At 44.0% G+C, this 22,287-nt stretch overlaps 1 protein-coding gene and 1 long non-coding RNA gene across 2 annotated transcripts in view; both read right to left on the reverse strand.

The window, feature by feature from the left end:
• Positions 1 to 22,287, reverse strand: part of ME3 (malic enzyme 3) — a 148,321-nt gene that overhangs the window by 33,467 nt on the left and 92,567 nt on the right. The gene's annotated exons all lie outside the window — the stretch shown is intronic.
• LOC125430920 lies at positions 6,023 to 11,878 on the reverse strand. The gene is made up of 3 exons (XR_007244255.1): positions 11,794 to 11,878; positions 6,664 to 6,767; positions 6,023 to 6,051 (listed from the first exon to the last, which is right to left on the reverse strand). It is a non-coding gene; the product is annotated as an uncharacterized LOC125430920 (long non-coding RNA).

Raw genomic sequence — 22,287 nt, forward strand, 5'->3', positions numbered from 1 at the left:
CCGCCAGTGGGACAATGTGTTGACACTGAATAGATGCACAGAGTTGTTACTAGCTCCAATACTTTGTAGCAAGCAGCCTACTATATTATTCAAGCTTAGATACATCGCAACACAGAGAGACACTAAAGAAGATTTTAATTGTGCTGCAGTAGACTGAGGGAGATCACTTATCTAACATTCTAATTCACAGATTTCCTAAATAAGCCTGAATATTAGTTTAATTTTTTATAAATTTCAAATTTTATTTCACTTTCAATCCCATAGAATTATAAATAAATGAAAACAAGGAAATACAATAGAACAAGAAATACAAAGGCTGATTCTGCATGGGCCAAAAACAGCAGTGTGAAAACGGTGTGAAAATGGTGTAAAAGGGTTTAAAACAGTGTAAAAAGGTTTGTACTGTTTTCACACCATTTTCACACCGCTGTTTTTTGCCCATGTGGAATCAGCCTAAGATAATTTTAAAATACACAAGAAATCTGGCTACAGGTCTTTGCCAGCCTGCGTCATTCAAAAATTACAATTTCAAAGTAATATAACTACTGAAGCACAAGACAGCAGAGTTAATAAGAGACCCCAACATATTACACCTAGCTTCCATAACTAGAAGACAGTATATCAACATATGCAAGATGGTTTATTTCAGTCCAGGAAAGTCCTTTAAGCCTTCCTGTATATTCAGCTGGTGGAAGTGAATCACATCTGAAATTGCAAACATATGTTTTATTAGTCTCTATAATTTTGTAGAAAATAATAAAACATTTGTGTTTGCAATTTCAGAATTCTTTTGTACTACCCAGCAGCATAATTCAAAAACTCTGGCCCAGCATTCCATATCACATGCCTTTTGTACTACAGAGCACAGATCTGTTTAGGAAACCAATTGTGAAAATCAGAATTTTTGTTTTGCATTCTCTTTACCCATACGAAAACATGAAGCAATTAAAGACACATATTGTTGCCAGCATAAGCAGAATTATACTCTACTACATCCAGTTAAATCAATGTGCTGTGAATAATGTAACTCTTTTTGGGACTATACTGTTGGAGCTCCAAGAATTCAAAAGCAAGGTTTACTAGTTCTAGAGCAGATTTCTCCATGAAATAAGAGGTCTGCAGTATTTAGTTGAAAATCTAAATATAATAATTCAAACAATAATATAGTGCACTATTTGCCTGAAAAGACATGGGTTTTTCCCCCACATGTACCTTTAAATAATAGATGGGGCCATCTTAAATTCACAAACAAGTAACAGTTATTTACAAAAATTTTAAAAAGCTTGTAACTTTTTTTAAAAATTGGGATTGTCTTACATTAAGAGTCCTCTGCCTTTCAGGAAAATATATTAAGTGCTTGTCCTCAAGAGTTAGACATTAATCAGTTTCACATAATGCAGTTTAATTAACATTGAGACTATGATTTGGGAAGGCTAGGTCTGAATTCCCATTCTGGCCATTCATTATTCATTATCAACCTAACCTACATACATCACAGGATTGTTATTGTGAGAATAAAGGGAGAATAAGAGAATGATCCTATAAACTGCTTTGGATCCCCACTGAAGAGATTAGGGTTCTGCTGATACTACTACTTCCTAACACTAGTATTCAGAGGTTAATTACCACTGGATGCAGTTATTGCACATAATGACCATGGCTAGTAGCCAGTAAGGGACCCCATTAGTGGAAGGTATTTACCCATCTAATGTTTTTTCAAAGCTCATCTATGGTAGAGGCCATGACAACATCCACTAGCAGGTAACACCACTCTCTATCCAAGATTACGCCACCAGAGGTAGAGACTGAGGCAGACATAAATACAATGTCAAGGGCAGAATCCAGCCTTTTAGCGACTAGGCAGTCCAGATCCCCCACCCCCCTCGCCCTCATTGCTCCGAATGGTAGAATAAACACAACCTGTCCGCACTGAACAGAATCAGCACGTTCTCTTCCCTGAACCGAACGCCAGGCTCTTGCGGGGGTGCCAACTCAGCTTTATTTAGGAGCCCAAAGAAAAAAGGAAAAATCCCTGGCCCTTTATTTCCACATTCTTGCTCCACTCACCCTTCAGTCCGAATTTGTGTCAGCTGCTCAGCCTGTGTGCGCAGGCTTCATGGGGCCCACGCGAGGCTCGTCGGGCTTTTTTGTTTGCTTTTTTTGCAACTGTCAGCCCACATTTTCCCCTCCAGCAGACCAGGTCGCAGCCCCATTCAAAACAACTCGGGAAGAAAACCCCAAAGGGACCAGGAAGCGCTGGGGGCTGTTTCGCTGTCACCCCTCCAGGCACATGGGATAGGGGGAGGTGGTGGACTCTCAAGGCCCCGCATGTACGAAATATATGGCTGGTGGGAGGCTGGGCGAATGCAAGGATCTCCGAAGCGGGCGCCTGGACGGGTTGGCCTCGGATCCCTGCCATTGCCTAAGCTGCGTGACCTTCACGTCTCCTCTTGCAGGCAGCGCACAGCATCCCAGGAGAACACCTCCGGGCTCTGCGCTCCCTCTCCTGCGCACTTCCCTCGGCCCCCCGGCCCCCTGCTGCAGCGCCCCGGGCTCACCTGGCGCAACAGCACCCACGCCTCGCCCCCCGCTGGGCGCGCAAACGTCACCCCTCACTCACCGTATCCACGAAGGGACTTGGCCCTGCTGAGGCGAGAGGCTAAAGTCTGCCACGCGATCCTGCAAAGAGGCATGTTGCGTGCGGGGGGGGGGGGGGCTGTGGTGACGGAGCAGGTTCAGACGCACCAAGGTTCAAGCCCCTACTAGCCAAGGAGAGAATGACAGCCAGGCCCACCCCCTTGACGCAGGTAGGAGGACCAAGGCGGGGACTGAGCCACGCTCGGCCAATCCAGGCTTCTCTTGTGCTGCTTTGTGGGCAACTTAGCTCGATCTGTGCCTCTGGCTGAGCTGAGGTCTGGTAGTGTTAGTATCCAGTAGTAGTATTACTTTCTACTGTGAACAATACTGACTGCCCACAAATCAGCTGATGGCTACAGCAGACAGATTTGTAGCCCACTCCTCTTTTGCCTGTGTGCCTCCCCCACACATACACCAGTGACAAATCTGTTTGCCATAGCCATCAGCTGATTTGTGGGCAGTCAGTATTGTTCACCATGGGAAGTAATACTACTACTGGATACTAATACTACCAGAGCTCAGTTTTAAAACATGTTTGTAAGATCAAGACTCAGGTCTCATTATACAGTATGGTGGGCACTGAACCATGCAATGACTCGTTTTTATTAAGAATGTCAGTCCAACACAGACTGATGTCACTTAGTTTTATGCACACAGCATGCTGTTCTAAAGAGCGTGAGCTCACTCTATATTGACTGATAATATGTGACCCTGCTCCACAAAAATATAGTTATCTAACCTGCCCAAAAATGGCCATTTTGGCACATCAATGGCCCACAAGACATATGAATCAACTCTCAATAAACTGAGAACCATTCTTGTATTAAGCAACCATGTGTATGGGTCTTTTCAAGCCTGCTCTATTGACAGTGAACTTCATCTCTGGCATCATTAGACTGCAGTCTTAAATATGCGTCCTTGAATTTTATTCTTATTGAAATCAATAGATAGTCCCACTAAACTGGTTTAGGGCCAAGCTATTGTACTACAGAATTATAAATGAGATCATTTAACCTTATATGGACATCAAATTATTTCTTGTGGTTTACCTCAGCCACATATTTTGTTAGTTTATATGTGCATAAAGAAAGCTTTGCTCAACATGCATTGCTAACATAATGTTGCAGGAAAATGTAACAAAAACTAGGGTGATAATTTTAAATTACTGTATAATGCATGTTTGGCTTTCAGTTAGGGAGCATGTAACGGTACAACAGCCATTTATCTCAGGCTGGAAATGAAGAATCACAAAAAAGTGCTCGAGTAAAAACAAATCACAAACGTCAGTTCTAGGATCAAATAGAGATTGCTAGTGTAGATGGCCAAAAAAGAAAACCCTCTCACTGCAAAGTCTCATGTGCCTGAAAGATACCTTTGAGGAAAATTCACAGATGCATCTCAATCATGATAATACATGAAGTTAGCTGCTATTAAAAGAGCACCATTTCAGTTCATATGAGCTCAAAAGGTTTAGCAGGCTAAGGAGAGATAGAACATGGTAGTTCCATCTGCTGCTCTTACTGATTAAGCTGTCCCACTACTGTTAAGGAAGAGGACTAAAACAGCAGCAACATTACCTCATAAGGATTCGAAGTACACTATAATGGAAACATCATCAACATCAAGAAGTTTTATTATTTGTAAATGACCATTTAAGATTGTAGTTAATAACAGCTGAGAAATAAAAGTTGTATCTATACAGGTTCTTCTAAACAAATAAGTTTCATATTTAAATTAGATACTGTTCTATGTACATGGCTGTATGTATTGTGTCATTAAGACCCATCTGACTTATGGTGACCTTATGAATTAACAGAAACATCCAATCAGACATAAGTTATAACAGTAACATGTTTTATTTATAAGCTTCAGAAATTACCAAATAAAATATGACTATCACAGTCACTTTTCTTTCTACATCGGAAAGATAATATGAAGTAGAAATCCAATAACCAGTGGGTTATCAAATTACTAATTGTCTTGGGCAGTAAACAATAACTCCAGTAGCTTCTTAGGAGCACACCTTCAACCTAGAAAAGATTTTTAAAGAGATAAAACCATTCTGTAAGAATAGCAATCACAATGGAATAATGGAAATCACAATGTAGACTCTGAAATCATATTCACACCCACCCCAAAAGTCAAGCAATATGACAGATTCTTACGAGGTTGATTGCTTAAATCCTTGAGACATCTCTTGACAATCAAAACTGACAAAATATTAACTACTTGTTTGCCATTTGGCTTGTCAGGGAGATACATACCAATTCTAATCTATAAATATTTAATTTTTTTGTATCTTCACATTGTGATAAGTTAAAAACAAACCAATGAGTAAACAAAAAATTTATTTCGTGTATTGTGTGAGCTAGACACCATGTGGTTTTTCCATTCTCGCACTGTCTTCCCTACACCTGAACCAGTCTGCATGTAGGAGGAACACCTGCACGGGCTTAAGAATGTTGGGTACTCTTGGAAATATGCATCTGTGCTGTGGCTTGTGATGAAGGCTGAGATGAAAAACACAAGAATATGGAGCAGATTAACCTGATGCTGAGGAAGCTCCAGTTAACTGTGTGTGCAGCTTTCATAGATCACACACTACTTGATTAAACACAGTAGTGCAACAAGCAGATAAAGAAAATACATTTTTAAAAAAATGTAAACAGGAATGTAATACTATTACACTAGGTAGAAAGACTGCACACAAAACAGTGTTAAGGGAAAACCCCCACAATTACTATGGTATTCTCGGTTAAAGGCAATACATCTTACAAAATCATGCCCAAACCACCTTCCCTACACTGCAGGGACAGAGGAAGTCAATGACAACTCTGCGCAATAAGATGGTGGCACCTGCTTTCTAAATCTACCTGTGAGAAGGCTGGAAAACAGTGTCCTGCACTCATTATCCCTTTGCAGCAGGGCACAGCAGCACTTGCCCTTATCACTCCCGGCACCATGGCAGGAAACTTCTACCCACCATCTTCCTCTCCCAAAACCACAATCAGGTGAGGCACAGTTAAATTGAAGGCAATGGCTGGGGCTGGGCCAGACCTGCCCCTCATGGAGAAAGGGAAGGATGAAGCAGCTTCCTGCTGGCCACTCAGAAGGGCCAGGGCAAACCCCAATACTGGGGTAGGCAGGCTGAATGAGGCTCCTCTTCTACCAGTGCCCGAGGCAACTGCCTAGTGGACAGGCTGCCCCATCTACTCACAGAAGTAATAGGTCCTGAGAAAAGGCAAATCACAGAGTGCTATGTTTGGTTGTTTATTTATTTATTGGATTTATATACCACCCTACCCCCGCAGGGCTCACACTCACCATTTTTATTTAGGACCCCGCACTAAGACTCTCTCTCTCTGCTTTTCTTCTTTCATATTCTATAGTATCGTCGTTATGCTGCTTAAAGATCTGAAATGTAACACATAGGTTAAAAAGCATGACTAATACTGGGTCAGATCTTAAAGACATGATAGGTCAACATTTAAAAATCAATCTGTATTTGTTCAGAAAAATAATACTGCAGTGTAGAGTTTTAATAAAGTAACTGAATTCATGTGACAATTTTCATGTGCCCCTTACTTCTAGGTTAAGCTACGTTACAACTACCAAACTAATGAAGCCACTTGCCAGGTACCAGCTTTCCTTAACTGGCTAAAGTACAATTATCTTTAGATACCAAATGCGCTATTTATTGTCTGTTGGCCTGATGGAGTCAATACATTTGTCAGTAGTGGGGTTTTCCTGATGTCTTTTCAGAACTACGACCAGTGTTGTTTTGGCTTCTGGTTTAGAATGCTGTAGAGAACACAGAATATTCACTCCTCATACTTACATGTTTCCAGTCTCATAAAACACATACATGGAAGCTGCTTTATAGAAATGAGCTATAAGTGCCCAGAGATTTAGGAATCAAGAGATACATTGACCTAAGCATAAGATATCATATTTCCTTCACTGACTAAGTCATTGACTAAGGAATAATTATTTCTGAAACATCATTACTAAATACATTATTCTTACCAGAACCCATATAGCTACTGTGGAAGCAAGAGTTAGACCAACGCTCAGCCAGTTGGGATTTCTTGGGTCATCCCTTCTTGCTGTGAATGCTGAACGAGACGATGCTAAAATAAAGGAGTATACAAATGTGTTAAAGTGAAGGATGGTTAATTTGAATCTCAGGCTTATTATCCTTGATAATTAATAAACATTAATAAACATTAACAATTAATAAACAATAAAAATTTAGTATTTAAAAATTAATAAAATAAGCCTTTGAAGGAAGACATCACTAGTGAAAGTGATTTTTCACTAAATATGGAGAATAATGAAAAAAGGAGGGGGGAACCCTGCAGAAATTTAAAATAGTAAGCTAGTATGATAATTCTGAATAACTATAGCAATTGCTATATGAATTGATATATTGTAGAAGCACTGCTCATCACAGAATGAACTATTTTGTTTTAAGGACAAGAAAGTTAGTGGTATGTGCTAATATTTTAAAAAGGGGATTTTATCTTTTAACATTTTTTTAGGGCAGATGGGCAGAAGAGACAGAAATGTGTGAGAAGCAATACTGCCATCCTCAGAAATATTCAGTTTCAGCCATTCTATAATCCAGCCAGTTTTCTTGACTTTCAAGACTTGTCTTGCCAGTTGAGATTATCTGTTATGAACCACAATAATAAAGGCCAAGTTTTGAAAAACAAAGTTCTATCAAGGTATTAATTACACTATTAAACTATTAATTACAACTTTAGAAAGAGAGAAAGGCACAGAGATGTTATATTCTCACAAATTTTCATTATTTATTTACTTTGTGTTTATATTACACAAACATAGACCGTTTGTTTAGGGGATAGATAATTTCCATCCTCCTAGAATCCAAAAAAAAGGGGGGGAAGGGAAAGTAAGAATCTTGACAGAAGAAAACAGGGAGCAAGATACAGGCATAGGGAAGGAAGGAGAACAGAAAGTGTCTTTCTGAGTCATATTGCAATAGATCCTTTAAGAAAACCAAAAGCAGAAACACTTTCAATCAAACCTGAAAAATCATGCATTCAAAACGTACTAAACACATCTGTTCTACCATTAATCTATGCCACTTCTCAAAATTTTGTCCATATCCCAATAGGATCTGAAGAAGCGTACTGAGACTCATGAAAGTTGATACTTGGTTAGAATTTTTTTTTTTTTAGTCTTGAAGGTTGGGTTTGTGAGAGGCGTGATGACCGCATGGTGACTTGCCTGCCTGGTGCGAAGGTTGCGGATGTCACACTTCGTCTAGATAGGCTTTTAGACAGTGCTGGGGTGGAGTCAGCAGTGGTGGTCCACACTGGCACCAACGACATTGGGAAATGTAGCCGGGAGGTTCTGGAAGCTAAATTTAGGCTGCTAGGAAACAGGTTGAAGTCCAGGACCTCCAAGGTGGCATTCTCAGAAATGCTACCCGTTCCACGCGCAGGGCAAGCTAGGCAAGCGGAGATGCAGGGTCTCAATGCGTGGATGAGAAGGTGGTGTAAGGCAGAGGGTTTCAGATTTGTCAGGAACTGGGGAACCTTTTGGGACAAGGCAGGCCTGTACAAACGGGACGGGCTTCATCTTAACCAAAGAGGAACCAGGCTGCTGGCACTCAACATTAAAAAGGTGGCAGAACAGCTTTTAAACTGATCACTGGGGGAAAGCCGACAGGAGCTGAGGTGACTTCGGTTCGGAATACAGTATCTATGGGGATGCAGACAGAGAGGGAGGTTTTTCTAAATCAACCACATACAAGCCAGGAACATAGCAATGTGCATGTGACAAGGGATAGTGTCTACAAAAGACTTGAGGGTAAAGCACATAAATCCCAGGTTAAGGACAGAGACAGGGTATACAGTGTCTCTATGCTAACAGTAGAAGCATTCAACCTAAAATGGGGGAGCTGGAGTACAGAGTTTTGAAGGAGGACTTTCATATAGTGGGCATTACAGAGACATGGTGGAATGAGGAGAACCAGTGGGATGCTGTTATACCAGGCTACAGGCTCTATAGGAAGGATAGGACAGGGCGCATTGGGGGTGGAGTTGCCCTTTACATCAAAGAGAGCATAGTATCACATAAAATAGACAATGCAAGGGGAGCTGGTTCCCCTACAGAATCACTGTGGATATCAATACCAGGGGTGAAGGACAGTTTAATATTAGGAATATATTATCGTCCCCCTGACCAAAGTGCACAAGAGGATTCTGAGATGGAAAAAGAAATTAGAGAGGCCAACAAAAACAAAAATGTAGTGGTAATGGGTGATTTTAACTATCCCCATATAAACTGGAAAAATGCATGTTCAGGTCACAGTAAGGAGAGACCATTCCTGGATATGCTAAATGACTGTGGCTTAGAGCAGATGGTTGTGGAACCAACCAGGGGAGAGGTGATCCTAGATCTAATTCTATGTGGGCCCCAGGACCTGGTGCAGGAAGTCAGTGTTGTTGAGCCGATAGGGAACAGCGACCACAATGCTGTCAGATTCAGTATCTCAGCATGCGAACAAGTGGCAACTACTAATGTAGTTACATTCGCCTTCAGAAAGGGAAATTTCTCAAAGATGAGGGGGATAGTGCGCAGGAAGCTGAAAGGGAAAATCAAGAGAGTCAAAACTGTCCAGGATGCTTGGAGGTTATTTAAAAACACAGTAATAAAAGCTCAGCTGGAATGTGTTCCACAGGTTAGAAAAGGCAGCACCCAGTCCAAAAGAAAGCCACCATGGTTAACAAGAGAGGTTGAGGAAATTATCAGAAAAAAGAAAATGTCTTTTAGAAAATGGAAGTCCAGTTTGATTGATGAAGAATATGAGAGGGAACACAAATGGTGGCATAAGAGAAGCAAGTTAGCTGTAAGGGAGGCAAAAAAGGATTATGAGGAACGCATGGCTGCGAACATCAAGACCAGCAACAAACAGTTCTTCAAGTACATCAAAAGCAGGAAGCCAGCAAGGGAAGCGGTAGGCCCATTAGATGACAAAGGAACAAAGGGTGTGCTAAAAGATGGCAGGGAGATTGCAGAGAAGCTGAATGAATTCTTTGCATCTGTCTTCACCCAAGAGGAGGTGAGGAAAATTCCTGCACCTGAACCAAGCTTCTTAGGAGGCGAATCCGAGGAACTAGCGAAGATAGTGGTAGACAAGGAAGAAGTTCTGGCAGCCATTGATAAACTAAATGTTACCAAATCCCCTGGCCCAGATTGCATTCACCCAAGAGTGCTTAAAGAGCTCAAGCATGAAATTGCTGATCTTCTCATTTTAATATGCAACTTATCCCTGAAATCAGGCTCCATCCCTGAAGACTGGAAGATGGCCAATGTCACACCAATCTTTAAGAAAGGATCTAGGGGGGACCCGGGAAATTACAGGCCAGTCAGTTTGACATCTGTTCCTGGTAAATTAGTAGAATCTATCATTAAAGATAAAATTATACAACATGTAGAAAAGCAAGACCTGCTGAGAAAGAGTCAGCATGGCTTTTGCAGAGGCAAATCCTGTCTTACAAACTTACTAGAGTTCTTTGAGGGTGTAAACAGGCATGTGGACAGGGGTGAACCGGTGGACACTGTCTACTTGGATTTCCAAAAGGCTTTTGACAAAGTTCCTCACCAGAGACTGTTGAGAAAACTCAGCAATGAAGGAATAAGAGGGGAAGTCCTCCTTTGGATTAAAAACTGGTTGAGAAACAGGAAACAAAGAGTGGGTGTAAATGGGAAGTTCTCACAATGGAGAGATGTAGGGAGTGGTGTCCCCCAAGGATCCGTTTTGGGACCAGTGCTCTTTAACCTATTCATAAATGACCTGGAAGTAGGGGTGGGTAGCGTGGGTGGCCAAGTTTGCAGATGATACCAAATTATGTAGTGTGGTGAGAACCACAAAGGATTGCGAAGAGCTCCAAGCGGACCTTGATAAATTAGGTGAGTGGGCTAAGAAACGGCAAATGCAGTTCAATGTAGCAAAATGCAAAGTGATGCACATAGGGGCAAAAAATCCAAACTTCACATACACGCTACAGGGGTCAGTGCTATCAGTCACAGACCAGGAAAGGGATTTAGGCGTCTTAGTTGATAGTTCCATGGGAATGTCAACTCAATGCATGGCAGCTGTAAAAAAGGCAAACTCTATGCTGGGGATCATTAGAAAAGGAATTGATAATAAAACTGCAAAGATTGTCATGCCCTTATATAAAGCAGTGGTGCGACCGTACTTGGAGTACTGTGTTCAGTTCTGGTCGCCACATCTCAAAAAGGATATCGCAGAGATAGAAAAAGTGCAGAGAAGGGCAACGAGGATGATTGAGGGACTGGAGCACCTTCCCTATGAGGAGAGGCTACAGCGTTTGGGACTCTTTAGTTTGGAGAGGAGGCGGCTGAGGGGGGATATGCTTGAAGTCTACAAAATTATGCATGGGGTAGAAAATGTTGACAGAGAGAAATGTTTCTCTCTCACAATACTAGAACCAGGGGGCATCCATTGAAAATGCTGGGGGGAAGAATTAGGACTAATCAAAGGAAACACTTCTTCACGCAACGTGTGATTGGTGTTTGGAATATGCTGCCACAGGAGGTGGTGATGGCCACTAACCTGGATAGCTTTAAAAGGGGCTTGGACAGAGTTATGGAGGAGAAGTCGATTAATGGCTACCAATCTTGATCCTCTTTGATCTGAGATTGCAAATGCCTTAACAGACCAGGTGATCGGGAGCAACAGCCGCAGAAGGCCATTGCGTTCACATCCTACATGTGAGCTCCCCAAGGCACCTGGTGGGCCACTGCGGGTAGCAGAGAGCTGGACTAGATGGACTTTGGTCTGATCCAGCTGGCTTGTTCTTATGTTCTTATTACAGGTTAACCCAGCCACCCATCAGTGAATGAAGTATACACAAACTATAACTGGTTTATCAGTACTGTCTAGTCGCATCTGCAACAGATCTCTCAGGCAGAAATCTTGAACATCACATGATCCGTTAAACTGCAGGTGTCAGGGAAGGATTGCCAAATGCTCTACTCCTGAGCCACGCCAACTATCAGGATGAAAGTCCTGCGCCTGCTTTGCTTTTCTCCTAGGAACTCAAAGCAGCATGCATAGCTGGGGCTGTAGTCTCCTATCGTGGAACTGACCATACCCACCGTGAACTGCTTAATCACAGCGCAGCATATTGTGTGCATGCAGACCATGCCGGTTTGGAAAATCTGCAGTCGGTAACAGGGCCATGCAAGCAGGGGCGTACCTAGGCAAACTGTAGCCCGGGGACAAAATTTGAGTTTGGTGCCCCCCCCCCATATGGGCAGCCACCCTCCCCCACCACGACCAAACAATGATTTTTTGCACCAGGTCATTTCTAAATCACCATCACATTATAACTAACATCACATGTAACCCATTAAGCCTCTATTAAAGGGACAGGATTTTTTTCTCCAAGAAGTTGGTCAACCTAGCCAAGTGCCCCTCCACTAGTTTTCTATCATGTCAGAGTTTTCTTCCACATAGGTGGCACACTAGATGCTTATGAAAAACCCATAAAGCATCACCTTTACATCTGCAAAAAAAGATTCCTTTATCTTCCAACCTTTCCAGTATTTTCTGATTGGCCCAAAATCCATGCCTGTCATTTTGTATTAGTGCCCACTCCCCTTTCTCATATCTCCAAATCTGCCAGGGTGGGGGGGGAGCAATGGGCCATCAGGTGTACTCCAATCGATCGTGCGGTCGCTGGCCCATCTCTTCCCCCTCCCCCCAGCCAACAACAACAAACCTTCCTATGCAGTGGCATAGTAGTTAAGAGCAAGTGCATTTGAATCTGGAGGAACCAGGTTCGATTCCCCGCTCTGCTGTGGAGGCTTATCTGGGGAATTCAAATTAGCCTGTGCACTCCTACACACACCAGCTGGGTGACCTTGGGCTAGTCACAGTTCTTCTTAGCTCTCTCAGTCCCACCCACCTCACAGAGTGTTTGTTGTGAGGGGGAAAGGGCAAGAAGATTGTAAGCCCCTTTGAGTCTCCTACAGGAGAGAAAGGGGGGGATATAAATCCAAACTCTTCTTCTTCTTCACTGGGTAACCTTGGGCAAGAGAAAATGCAGATGAGGAGAACCACAGTCAGCTCTTTAGAGGAAGGACTGGATTACAATGTGATAGGTAGAAAATATTCTATGGGATTCATTGCCACAAGATGTTTAGATGGCTTTTGCTATCTAGTCCAGGTGCTCAGGAGCAGCAGGAGCAGAAGGCCATTGCTTTCATATCCTGCATGTGAGCTCCCAAAGGCACCTGGTGGGCCACTGCGAGTAGCAGAGTGCTGGACTAGATGGACTCTGGTCTGATCTAGCAGGTTCGTTCTTATGTTTTTATGCTTATAAAAGGAAGTAAACATGAATGTGCAGCAACTGCTATTAGGCAGAATAATGGAGAAACAAACCCTCTATGTTCAGAAGAATTATTCTTCTGATTAAACACACACTTGGTATAAACAGAATAGTCATTGCTATAGCGTTCTGTGTCTGAGCTATCCAACAGTATCTGGCCACTGGAGGCAGAGGACTGAGCTCATCTGATCCAGCAAAAAAATTCTCACAGTCCTAACCAACAGAGGACTCCACAATTAACTGTACAGAATTAGTGTTTAAAAAGCCCAGGATGACAACTCAGTATTGTCTTTATGTGTAAAAGAGCACAGATAATAGCAGAAGGATGAGCACAGGGTGGGAAGAGAGTCATTTTTATTCCCAAATCAGATGAGTACAGGAGGTGGCACTTTTGTTGGAAGTGACGGGAGGGGAAAAATCTGTCTTTGGGAAAACAGAGCACCTGCTCATGTGTCTCTGTTTAACCCCCTCCCAAGACAAAAATGGTTTCTTCTCTTCAGAATGACAGAGGATGTGCCCGCTGGCCCATCACTCCCCCCCCCCCCACAGCCAGCAACAACAAACCTTCCTCCTTCAGCTGGAGCCACTGGCCCTTGGAAGCAGGAAGGCTTTGGGGGGGGGAGGGGGGAGAAGTGATGGGCTGGCGGGTGCACTCTTCTTTCATTAACAGACATCACATCACTACCTTTACCAGGCAGACTCTGTTAACCGGGTGGTTTTCCAGTGCCTTCCTGATGCAGGTAAGTGAACATAAGGTGATAGCCTGAAAGAATGCACCTTAGATATTTATAACCACCAAGACCTGTGTCTGTCTACTTATATAGCTTCACTAACACCAGTCAACTTGGAAGTGGATCCCACTGGACTGGTTGCCGGGATCTGAATGACTGTTGTCTGGGAGTAAAGGCTTAGCCCATTGCACCATTTGCGCCTCTTGCACACATGGAGAATGATGCACTTTCAATCCACTTTCAGTGCACTTTGCAGCTGGATTTTACTGTGCAGAACATCACAATTCACTTGCAAACAATTGTGAAAGGGACTGAAAGTGCATTATTCTGCATGTGCAGAAGGGATCTTGGGATTTACTTCAGAGGAGTCTTGATTAGGCTCTCCCCATAAGGTGCCCCTAGATGCCTGCTTTCTTTTACTATTTGACTTTGATGCAACAGACTAACAGGGTCCCTCCCCCCCCAAAAAAAACTGATTGTGAAAAAGTTGGGAGCTGAGCCAGCGGGGCCGCGTCTCTGGCTTTCAGATCCAAAGGAAGGGGGCATTTTGTCCCCCTGATGCGTCGGGCAAGCAATGCCAGGAAACATAACTTGGAAATTAGAAAAGTAAATCCATCAAAGCCAGTCCTTTTGGGGGGGCACACAATTAGGCGGGGGGGGGGGGGGGAGGTTCCCACAACAATAAGGCACCCGGATTTGAAATCAGCACCGTTGCTGAGTGACAATCTGCAGATGTGCTGCGGGGGGTGGGGGGAGAGAGAGAGAGAGAGAAGGGAGGCTGGGGAGGGATTCACTCATTTGGGCTTGGGAGGGGATTCACTTCCTCCCGACCTCCAACTCATGAGAAACCTGAGCCCACCTCTCCAAGGACTTTGCGCCCACCCCACCCCCTGGAGCTTGTCCTTTGTCTTTCTCCTCTCCTTCGGAGCCACTTATGCCAACGGAGAAGCCCGCTCTATGCCAGCAGCACTCTGACTGGTCATATTCTGCACATGCCCAGAGGCTCGTTCTTCTTTTATTAGAGGGCCATTTCCAGGGCAGAGTCCTGGCACTGAAAGGGAGTTTGGGGCTTCTGCCTGCCTCTGCCTTTGCAACGCCTGGAGCCTTGTGCTCGGGATCCCAGCGCTGGGAAGGAGGGCACCCCCCCCCCCCAGCCAGGTGCTTCCCATCGATGCTTGAAGCCAGTTGCCTGGAGCAGAGAGTAACGCACACTTTGGAATGAGCGTTTTCTCCTTGCTTGGAATGTATTGTCGGATTTCTCTAATCCTAAAACACCAGGCTGTATTTTGCACGCTTCCAGAGTCAGAATCAACAGGCTGTTGTGGGTTTCCCCGGGCATTGGGGCATCTTCAGTCCACGGGCGTAAATGCGGGCGAAAGGCTAGCAGCAAAAACTGGCAGACCAGGCAGGGCCAAACTGCCTGGAAAACCCACAACAGCCAAAAATAGTTGGCCTTTAATGCCCTGCCCTCCACCCCACAATACAATAATATTTCCTTTAAGCTCATCGGACCCAATCCAGCCAAAGTGGTTTCAATAAGAGGTCCCAAAATCCAACTTTTCTCAGCCTGTTGGGGCGGGCGGGGAGGGAGGGAGGGAGGGGGGAACAATGGAGGGACAAAAACAAACCTTTCTCAGGCTGTGACGAGGCAGCTGCTGCGAGGGCTTCCTCCTGGGCCTGCTCACCTTTCTTTCCCTTCTGTGCTGGTGGCCACTGGCCAGTCAGCAGCAGGGGAGGAGGTTTGTCTGTGCAACCACATCCTGACCCTGGCAGAAGGCAACGCACACTGGGTCAAAGGGAGGTGGAGCTTGCTAATGAACTGAGAGCTGGAACTGACCCAGTGAGCCACCGTACAGAGTGGGCGGGGCTAAGACAGCCCGAGCCGACTTCTGTGTACAGCAGCTTGCCAGCTCCATGATGATGGTGCAGTCTGTGTGTGGGGGGGCGTTTTGGCTCGGCGCCCCCACGTGACCCCCCCACGTGACCAAAATTGCCGCGCCCGGGGACAAGGGGTACTCCTTGTCCCCTAGGTAGGTCCGCCAGTGCATGCAAGCATCATCATGCCATTCCGTGCTCGATTTAAGAGCAAAGCTTCGTCGCCAACGTTTCTACTACAGCCTGCTGCAATAGCCCTCATCAGAGTGGGCTCAGCCAAGAGAAAACGAGGCGTTGCTGTGGCAGGAAACCAAGACCGAAGCTTAAGGTTACATGCAAGGGACCCCTATGAAGTGGTCATACTCAATGACAAAAGAAAGCAGGCCCTATGCTCTTTCAGCAACCCACGCTTTTCCAGCCACATTAGAATACGAATCGACCCAAGTCACTCACGGAGGGTCGGGCTCCCCGACAGCCGCAGAAGCCGCCTCAAGGGTAGCAAGGACGCCGCCATGTCGGTTTTCTCCCTCCTCTCCTCCACTACAAAGCTTGACGTTGGAGCGACAGGGCAGAAAAACCAATTGTGTAGCTCGAGGGGCGGGCTCACAAAAGAGACGAGCGCCCCCTATCAACAATTCGGTAGCAGACATAGAGCGCCTGCTGAAATCGTTAACCCCGGAAATTCCAAGCTAGCCCTTTAAAACAAGCAAGAAATCCGTAGACTGGTTTTTCAAAATGTGTTTTTGTTATTTCTAATGTTTACAACAAACACAATTGAAAGCGTTTTAAGTTCCTTCCTACTGAAATAGCAGTACTAGAACAATTTTCACTAATATCTGCACAATACATAAATACAGGAGGGCCTATACGTAGTCCAAACAAATTGATTACGCTCTGGATTGGATCTTATTTTGAACCAAACAAGCTGGTTCAAAATAAGATCCTATCTAGAGAGTAATCAGTTTGTTTGGACTATGTGCAGGCCCTCTTTTTATATTACATTTATATTCTCCTTTGATAATACAAATGTATCTGATTGATGTGCATGCATCTGATGGAAGTGAATTCTGACGCAGACTAGGTTATGCTGGAATAAATTTTGTTAAAGTATGCTACCCCTACCCCTCTCTCCCCTTCCCCTCCCTTCGCTAGGGTGGGTGGGCCATGTCCAAATGCCAGGCCCCCTCCCCTTCCTTGCATGCCACCCCTCCCCCTCTCTCCCTTCCCCTCCCTTCGCTAGGGTGGGTGGGCCAAGTTCCAAATGTCGGGGCCCCTCCCCTCCCTTGCATGCCACCCCTCCCCCTCTCTCCCCTTCCCCTCCCTTCGCTAGGGTGGGTGGGCCATGTCCAAATGCCGGGCCCCCTCCCCTCCCTTGCATGCTACCCCTCCCTCCCTCTCTCTCCCCTCCCCCTCCCTTCGCTAGGGTGGGTGGGCCATGTCCAAATGCCGGGTCCCCTCCCCTCCCTTGCATGCCACCCCTCACCCCTGAGTTGCCCGTTTTTCATAAATGTAAGTTACTGACCCTGCTATTAATTTGACTGTGTAAAACCTTTCCAAATAACAGCCCAAAGTTTCTGGGGATCTGCTATTGTTTAAAGCATGTAAAAATCTGCACAACACACTTATTCCAGATTACATTTATACTATTTTGACAGTAACTGTGCAAAAGAACAAATATATATGTTTTCACTAAATACATAGTGTCCTCTGTGAAATTTTGTTGCAGCAAGATATTTGCCTGTCTAAAATTCTGTTGCTGTGGGGACTGCTTGTTTTTTAATTGGTGATTCTGCGCAGGCCAAATATAATGGGTGCAGGACGCTACAAATTCCATGCCCAAAATGAGCCTGCCCTGTTTTATTTTCCCCAACCTGGGTTTTTTGATGATGGCAAAAATAGATTCCCTTCGTTTACAAGTCACTACAACAAAGAAAGACACAAACTACTCAAGTCTTTCTTGAGGTTTGATACCTTAACTTATTCCCAATCAAAACCCAGGGACAGGAAATACATCTGGTAGAGTAGCAAGTCTACTGCTATTGGGAGGAGCATTATGTACCTCATACTTTGAAAGCCACTTTGTGTCTTCAAACAAATTTACTATTGCATCACAATTACAGCCCACTTCACCATGAGCTGGAGCTGAATAAGGCACACCTCTACGCTTGTGGGAATGTGGTCTAAGAGCTGGCTCTCCCAGCACGCTGTGGCTAATTGTGCAAGTGCAGCAACCAGAACAAATAGCAAGGGTGTGAAAGCCCAACCTGACATGCAAGGGTGTGAAAGACCAACCTGACAATTTTTTTACTAATGGTGGAGGAAAGCTTAGTCAGTGGAAGTAAATTCTAATAGGACCATGAGCTTGCCATGGTAGTTTTCACTAAGTTAAAAAAGATCAGATTCTTAAAATTAATTTAAAATATTTATAAGCCTGACATTCTCCCAATAAATCTAGTTTATTTGGCTTTTTAATCATAATTTTATTTGTTATATTTGGCTACAATTTATTCCACTCTGATCTGGATGACCCACACTAGCCTGATCTCATCAAATATCAGAAGTTAAGCAGGGTTGGCCCTGGTTAGTGGTTTGATGGAAGACTATTTAGGAATGACAGAGTTGCTATACAGATGATGGCAATTGCAAGCCACTTCTGTGAGTATTTTGCCTTGAAAATCCTAATGGGTCGCCATAAGTCGACTGCCATTTGACCTTACACACACAAACAATTCACTCAAGTGGAATAACTGTTTGCAGTAAGATTAGAACAAGCCGGAGCCTTGTGGCACCTTGACTGGGCTTCTGATCTATCATCGGCTTTAAGGACTTTCTGAGCCCATTTCACACGTCTGCTGGAATAGCTTTGAAAAGCTAAGAACAAAACGCGCTATCTCGAAAGCTTCTGTATAGTTTACTGAATGTCTTTTCCTGTCGATTATATTGACTGTGCAATTCCGCCTCAAACCGAAGTGCGAAGGCACACTATAAATAACATAAGCATAAACAATAATAAACTATTTCGAAAATTGCCCAAGATCATGAGGATGCGCCCAGTCTTTTAGCCCAGCCTGCGGGCAAGGCCATCCCAGGCAATCCTCACCAATGCGTTCCAGAGACTCCTCCCTCCATCCTCTCTCAGTGTGACCCCCCCTTGCACGCAGGCGCAGTGCTTCCATAGAAGCAGAGAGGGAAGGGGGAAGAGTGAACGTACTCCAATTTCCCGACTTTCCTCCCAGTCCTGAAGAAGGGAAAGCGATGGGGTCGTGGCGCATGCGCTGTTGGCTGGATGACCCGGCTGGGGAAGCCCTCGGCGGCGGCCATTTTGGCGGCGCCTCCTGTCTCCGGCCTGTTCAGTTACCACGTGAACCGTTCGCCGCCCGGGGCTCGTTGCGGGGTAAGGCTAAGCGGGCACAGGCAGGGCGGCTGGGAGAGGCCGCGCCGAGCAGAAGGGCGAGGAACAGCCTCAGCAACGAGTCTCGGCTGGGCTGGTGGCGACAGCAGCGGCGGCCTGGCGGGCGGTCCCTCCTGGGAGTTGGCGGTGAGAAGGGACCGGACTGACCGATCCGGAATTCGCAGCGGCAGCAAGAGGAGGCGGCGCGGCGGCAACAGGGGAAGCATCCACAGTGGAGACGATGCCGTCGGTGAGCCTCCCGCCCAAGGAAAACGCGCTCTTTAAGCGCATCCTGGTGAGTAAGGGGTGGAGGCCGGTCCATCAGAGGGGACTGCGAGGAGCTTTCTGTGAAATACGGTCCCGCTCGGAGTCGACTGGCGACTCCTGCCTCCCTTTGGCTCAGCCTCGTTAAGGAGATTGGGGCTGATCCGCACCCGACTTGGCGGTCAGTTATTCTCCTGCCCGACAGACTCCCGTCGCGCCCCGGGAGTTACTGGCCCGAGTCGGCGTTCTTTTGCTCTAGAACCTCCCGCTTCCGTAGAACGTGACGGGAATGGCTGGCTTTAGAAGGGGCAGTTTGCTTTGCTTTTTAAAAGTGGAGTTGTGGGGAGGAAGGGGCGCGAGGATCTAAAATGTTCAGGCCCCAGTACCTCGTGTGTCCCCCAACCCCCTCTTCATTCATTGCAGGTGTTTCTTCCGAGACATTTAATTAAGAGAAGAGGTAGGCATTCAATTACTGCCTTATTAGCCTGTGTTTAGTCTGACCTAATTGTACTTAAAAGTGCCTTGACAGGCACTTTTTAAAGATCTGCACAGACTGTCACTTACTATCCCAGCCTGCTCTAAGGCCCTGGAGAACTGGCTACTCTAATGAAGTCTGAGGACAAGTTCAAAGACTGACTGAGGGGGGCGGGTAGTTGTGTGTGGTATTCTCGTTTTTCATGTTTTGTTGTTAATTACTGTAAAATATGTCAGAGGCCCAGATTTCTATGTGCCAGTGAAGCAAACACCCACCTTTACGTTAATTTCTTAAAAGGGGAGCGTATTCTTGGTTTAGAGTGCCTGTAAAAAAAGTGGCCAAGTTGGTATAACCAAATCAGTTAGTCAGACAAAATAGAAATGCTCCAAAGTTAACCTGCCTGGTTTTTAAAAAATAGGTTAGTTTTTTTGGGGGGAAATTGGTGTAAATAATTTAAATCTTCAATTTTTAGCAAGATTTGGGTTGTTTTACTTGGAAAGCAGTGGCTAATAGAGAAAATATTAAGCTGTCTAAAATATTGAAAACTCATTGTGTTACCTACTTAGACTTAAAAGCAAGTAAACTGTTTCACATAAATCTTTAGATCTGGCCATTATGGTTATCCAGCATTGCATTTAAGGTGCATGTTATTCTATTGCCGTTGGTGAAACACTGCAATTGCTAAGGTTAACTAATAGCATTGCTCTAGGTTATAGATATAATTACACGTGCCACATGCAGCAGCAGTCTTTCTACTACTACTTTCCTTTTACAAACTTCTGGTAATATTTGTTTGGGAAAGTATATGTTTTACAATAAAAACCTAAGGAAAATTTTTGAACAGTTCCCGAGTTGTTAAAGTATTTGGTATTAAAATGTTTCGTGTTAGTGAATAGTGAATCATATAGGACATACTTAAACACTTGTAAGTGTTGTTCATCTCTGAGAGAGTTATTACATGCACTAAATTGTTCCCAGATTTTGTATTTAATGAGTTTTGCATGAGCATTGCACAACAGTTTCATGATGATAATTGTGGCATAACTGTGTTATAAACAATATGAAACTGATAAGAAAAAATGTTTCTTCTAGTTCTAGTGTCCTACATGTGTAATATATGTGAACACAGATAGAATGTTTAATGTAAAGAATCTTATATAAACTAACAGGCTTCTATGAGTTTTAAAGTTTTTTCTTTTGTTAAAACTTTGAGTGCCTTACATCTGGTGCTCTCTAAAGTCTTCCATTCATGCATTTGAAGACTTAACCTATACTCGCAGCCATTTGTCCAAGATGGGACCTGAGGCCAAGTCAGACACTACATATCACAATCTTATTGTAAAACTAGAGAGTGATTATTATTCCATTGTGGTCACATTGAATTTGGGAGTAGGCTTTTAGAACAACCAGTTAGACATAGGGTGAGGAAGTTAATGGTCCTTTCTTGTTTCAGCATGCAGACATTTCAATATTATTATGCAAATGAACAGGTCTATAAAATTATTGGGCACATTTCAGAAACTGTCCTGGATAAGTTGTTCTTAGGTTTCTAAAACTTTTTCAGGTGCAAGTTTGAATTAAACAAAGGCAGCTTCAATTTAAGAAGAGTTCTGTTCATGTCCAGCTAATGTCAATGACTTGGATTTAGAGCCATCTAAACTAATTAGACTTGAAGTGTAACTTTCTGCCTAATTTTAGGACTCTTCTCAGTTGAGCATTGTAATAAATTGGGACAAAAAACAAATATTGTTTGTGCTTTGAGTAATCTGCAATGGAGCATGTGATTATGGGGCATGAACACATTGTAGCAACCCTGTCTCCACACAGTTGGCATAATGTCTAAACGTGAGCAGCATATATGGCTAAGTATGAATGTCTTGATAGGTGCAGTCATTTGATTCTAACATTTGGTTCATAAGCATTGTGTGTACATGGGTTTTGATTCACTCTGTGTAATCCATGTTGAATCCAGGTGAAAAAGACAGACTGTAAATAATGTTAATAAATAATATAGATTATTTTGCTAACTGTCAGCATACTTGAAGAAGTAAAGTATGTTAAATATGCAAAAGCTGCATTTTAAAAATATTTCATTTAAAATATTAGCCACCTTTCTCCCTGCAGAACTCAAGGTGGCTTACAATATATTTTTACCCTCTTAAATACAAAAATAATGCAACTTTATTTTTATTTATGTTCTTTACTGTCTTATATTGATTCAAGGTGAATTACACATAGTAAGTTAGGACAGTGAACAATATGGGACATTCAATAAAAATGTGTTAGGGATGAGAAATCTGGAACCAACAAGAAAAAACTGAAGCATAGCATAAATATTAACATGGCACATAAAGTGGTACAGAATTGCATAGTAGGATTCTACTTATAATAAGCCACACCTATCAGTATAGACCAGGGGTAGGGAACCTGCGGCTCTCCAGATGTTCAGGAACTACAATTCCCATCAGCCCCTACCAGCATGGCCAATTGGCCATGCTGGTAGGGGCTGATGGGAATTGTAGT

The sequence above is a fragment of the Sphaerodactylus townsendi genome, linkage group LG04 (assembly GCF_021028975.2).
Source record: "Sphaerodactylus townsendi isolate TG3544 linkage group LG04, MPM_Stown_v2.3, whole genome shotgun sequence".
Lineage (NCBI taxonomy): Eukaryota > Metazoa > Chordata > Lepidosauria > Squamata > Sphaerodactylidae > Sphaerodactylus > Sphaerodactylus townsendi.